Source organism: Gymnodraco acuticeps, unplaced genomic scaffold, assembly GCF_902827175.1.
Source record: "Gymnodraco acuticeps unplaced genomic scaffold, fGymAcu1.1, whole genome shotgun sequence".
Taxonomy (NCBI): Eukaryota; Metazoa; Chordata; class Actinopteri; order Perciformes; family Bathydraconidae; genus Gymnodraco; species Gymnodraco acuticeps.
In genome coordinates, this window is record NW_022992126.1 from 3467727 (window position 1) to 3472515 (window position 4789).

The 4789-nt window shown below is 40.6% G+C and overlaps 1 long non-coding RNA gene across 1 annotated transcript; it reads right to left on the reverse strand.

Moving 5' to 3' along the window:
* Nucleotides 1-3837: 3837 nt before the first annotated feature.
* LOC117537885 lies at nucleotides 3838-4452 on the reverse strand. Its single transcript, XR_004567786.1, has 3 exons — nucleotides 4404-4452; nucleotides 4154-4320; nucleotides 3838-4076 (listed from the first exon to the last, which is right to left on the reverse strand). It is a non-coding gene; the product is annotated as an uncharacterized LOC117537885 (long non-coding RNA).
* Between the last annotated feature and the right edge of the window lie 337 nt (nucleotides 4453-4789).

The window sequence follows — 4789 nt, forward strand, 5'->3', positions numbered from 1 at the left end:
AACCAAAGACAGAAAAAGACAAGACAAAACACAACACAGACAGATCTTGACAGTATCACTCCTGTGGTCAATTATATTTCCAGGTAACCTGTTAGATAAAATCATCACTCCAGCCGAATGTGATGTTCCATGGCTGAAAAAAACGTTGTCTCCCCATTAGGGGTGTAACGGTTCACAGAAGTCACGGTTCGGTTCGTACCTCGGTTTGGGGGTCACGGTTCGGTACGGTTTCGGTACAACAAGGAAAAGCAAAGAAAAGTCCCAAATGCATAATTTTTTTTTGCTGTTATTTATTTTTAACAGTCGTGCAAGTTTTGTTTTGAAAATAAGGAACTCTAACATTTGGAATCGTTAACTGTATTACACAGTTAAAAACAAACCACAAACAGTAACACACACTCAGATGGCCATAGTATTTATAATGGCTGACAAAAAGGTTAAATAAGCTGTACAACTAAAAAGAATCTCTTGAAAATATTAAAATAAATAATAAGAAAGTGTTTCAATCACAATCAATAAAAGGCAATACAGAACTGTATAAATCTCCTGATGTCAAAATATAAAATAAATACAATAATATAAAACAAAATAAAATCTACCTTTAGGAGCAATGTCTAACATGTGTAATTAACTTGTGAGTGTGTGAGGCCATTATGCCTAAATAAAGGTACTCAAGCTATACTCTATTTTCAAGTTTTTCTTCAAAAAGATGAGTTTGTCTACGTTGTCAGTAGTGAGGGCAGATCTGTTGGCGGTAACTATCAACTATGTCACCTGCCGTCGAGAAAACCCTCTCGCTGGGGACTACCACTAGCATACCGCACCGCTGTCGAACAACGCCGACACACCGTCCTCGTCCGATCCACAACTCGCACCCCATCATTGTTGTAGTCCACAGGGAACCCGAAATGTTCCCACACACCTGATTTAAAAGAAGCAGGTGGGTTCTATCTCCTGTGCGTTGTGTGAACTCGCCATAACTTTTCTTCTTCATATATTGTGTTCGTTTTGTTGTGTTTTGTTCTTGTTCTTCATTTGTTATTTACGGGCGGCTGGCTTTTAGGCGCAATACCACCCCCTGGATTATATATAGTGTAATACTGCCCTGAGTGACAGACTTTTTTCCCACTCGTAAAAAAAGGCGTATTCGCCGTGTGACTGCATGTGTCGAACCGTGACGTCTGAACCGTGACGGTACGGGACGAATACGGATACCGTTACACCCCTACTCCCCATTGTACTTTCCAGAACTTAGTATTCTTTCACACACAGTGACGTCACGAGCTACCCACAATGCAACGCGCGCCATATATATATATATAAATACGCCATTTTCCTGGAGGTGCTAATATCCTGGAGGTGCTAATATAAACAGCTAGCTAACGTATCCAGGCAGAGCGCACTAGGTTTTTTTTCTGAATTAACGACCGAAGAAATCGCTGCATGTCTTCGGATTACATCTCTGGACTTGAGGGGTGTGCTCTAGGTCGTTACCAGCGTAAACTAGAGCTGTGTGGGTTGTCCGATTGCCCTTACAGATTGCCTGCAGATGTATGGAAAAACGACTCTCGAAAGTGGCCTTCGGTCGATTTAGGCAGCATCTACGTCTATCTTCTGGAAACACCAGGTGAATACCCCACTTGTCACAATAATATTATCATGCCAATGCATATATGTGGTATTTTAGAGTTGACTATATTGATTAAGGCAATAGACTATGATATTCTGGTTGCACCTCATGTGAAATGGCGGATACCGGAAGTACAGTGTCGCCCTCGGCCCAAAACCCGTATGTGTGTGTGAAAGAATCTGCCTCTGCAGAATGAGTTTCTTGCAGAAAAACACAATTTGCCTTTTGTTCCTTACAAAAAAGAAAAATTGCCTTACGTTTCACATTGTTTTTTAGCCCCCTAGCATTTCAGGATATGAACGATAACATTGAAAGAGCAAAGATAGAAACCTTAAGAAAATGCGCAAAGGAATGCTATATCGATGCGCAGGAGTGAGTAATGTAGCCCTTAACAAACATATTTAGTGCAATAGCTCACAACATTTTGAATATAACCTGAGACAAGTCCAATCCTAAAAAAAAAAATAAACACTCAAACTGAGAACTTCAGCATACCTACTGAGGACCGAAAACCTGCTCCCTGTCCCTCCAGTTAATTACTGCGGTGTTTTTCACGTTATTCCGGGGTCCACTCTTTTGTTGTCAATCAGCGCGAAGCCTTCCTTCAGAAAAGCTCTCTTCCCCTTTCTCCTGGCTTCTTGAACCAGTGGCCACAGCTTGGAGCGTGCCTCCCGGTCCTCCTTGGAGAAATCCTCTTTGAAACGAATGTGCATCTCACTGCAGACTCTCGCATCTTTGGACTTTTTCCAGATCTCGTCACGAACAGTCCTCATCCCGAACTGAATGATGATTGACCTCGGTGTGTTGTTGGAAGTAGCTGCATTACCCTTCATACTATTAACAGTGTTGGTTATTCTCGCGTCCAGGAGAGAAGCTTTAAAAGGAGACTAAATGGAGTCTCTGAGATGGTTTCAAATTGGTACTTTAATTAAAAATAAAGGCGCGGGTATGTTTACAAGCAGAATATTGTTCAGACAGAAACAGCTGTGTTCTGGCTCTCGTGAGCGGAGGGAAGAGAGAGCCCGAACCGCTCTGGTCCAGCTGTTATATCCTCTGCTGACTCCTTCCTGCGGGCCGGCTCTCCACGTTTTAATGTCCGTTGTTATGTTAAACAGAGGATTCAGACTTTGTACATTCAATATATACTTAAACACTCCTCTTCTCCTCATATTCTCTTTCATCCCTGCTGAAAAAACCAGCTTGGACCAGCATGGACTTCAAGCTGGTCCATGCTGGTCCAAGCTGGTCCATGCTGGTCTACCAGCATAATGACCAGCATGGACCAGCATGGACACCAGCATGGACCAGCATGGACACCAGCATGGACCAGCATGGACACCAGCATGGACTGCTGGTCATTATGCTGGTCTGCCGGTGCCAAAAACCGTTATACCAGCATGGACCACCATGAACTTCATGCTGGTCCATGCTGTAACATGGTATGAAAAAAAAATCTATTATTATTAAGATGGCATGAAATACAAAAACATACCAATATTTCAGTTTATATACATTTACAGAACATAAATAACTGCAAATTCATAGAATCTCTATATTAAATACATTTATTCACTCACACCCAAAAGATTACCCTGTTAAAAAACACAATATTAGATCTATCTTGCAGCATAAAATAATTATGACATTGACTTCAAAATGTAGCTTTTTACTATTTTCGACCATATATAGCAATTTCTCATGTTTGTTTTTACATATACAAATGCATTTTGTTTTTGCAAATCATTGATCTATTCCACAAAGAAAAAATACCCCACAAGCAATGGCATTATGTAAACAAACATTTAAAGAGTTAAAATTCTGATAAATGTAGAATTTCTTTGAAAGAATTGCAATGATATACGGTTCAAATAAGGAGTAATAGCATATAGAAAGCTTATATTCTTGCAATGCTATAATGCATTTTTCAACAAAACAACAAAAATGTGTGAGTTTTAACAACATGTTTATTTATTGACTTTTCATTCCTGTATGGCAATATTCATTTTGCACAGAAAAAAACGTTTGCCTAAAATTTATGACCAACTAAGATATGCTAGTTACATTTGTTATGAGTTTTGGCTAAAATGGTAGCGTTAAGGTAATAGTTCTCCAACTAGCAATTGCTAGTTGGAGAACCATTTAGCTAGTCAGCGGCAAGCAAAATACTTGGCCGCTGAGTTAAACAAGCTAACGTTCGAGGTATGCTAGCGTTAGCTGCAAGCTCGCGTTAGCTGCATTAAGAATGCAGGTTCTGCATACTAAATAGTACAATATTTTACTCAGAAGTAGTTCTCAGAAATAGCCAGAAATGGACACCCTCGGGTAAAGTAAATCTACCCTGAAAACAAAGCACTTCGATAAAATGCAATCAGTTACTGTTGTATTATACTCTGGTGCTGGTCCATTAACTGCTATCCGCAGACATGCAGATGTAATGTTTGAGGACCTGGAATGACATATTATAAATGTTTCAGTTCAAGGAAAACAAATATTGAAATTAAAAGTAAGAAGGGATGTATTTACATCTCTGACAAATCTGGCCCACATCTCTTCTCGGGGGCGCTCCAGAATTCCGTGTCCCCTCCTGATCCTCTCCTCCTCTCCGGCAATGCTAAAGGCCCCAAGTCCACCTGGGTTGTCCAGGTCTTGGTGTAGGCGAGCAAGGAACGTTCCGGGGAGTGGGGTGGCACCTAAATGTGGAAAAAAATAACAATATAATAGGATGGATAATGCAAATAACTGGGAGCATCAAATGCATTTATTTGTAATCTACCTGCTTCTTTATGTAGAATTTCTATTATAGGGCTCTGGATGACCCACACAGCAACCACATCAAACGATCAATTAAGCAAAAATGTTTGCCTACGTTCAGGGGCGGATCTAGACAAATATTCATGGGGTGGCAAGAGGGTGGCAGGAGATTTTGAGGGGTGGCATCCCCTGACAGAAGTATATGCTGATTTAAATCGCAATCATATCAATCAATTAGGGGTGTAACGGTACACGTACCCGTACTGAAATTATTCGGTACGGGCCCTTCGGTTCGGTACACGTGTGTACCGAACGAATATAGCGTTAAATGTAAAAAATTGAGAACATGAACAACTTTCTGGAAGTAATCTATATCATAGAGCGACCAAGTCATTTCATTGGACGAGA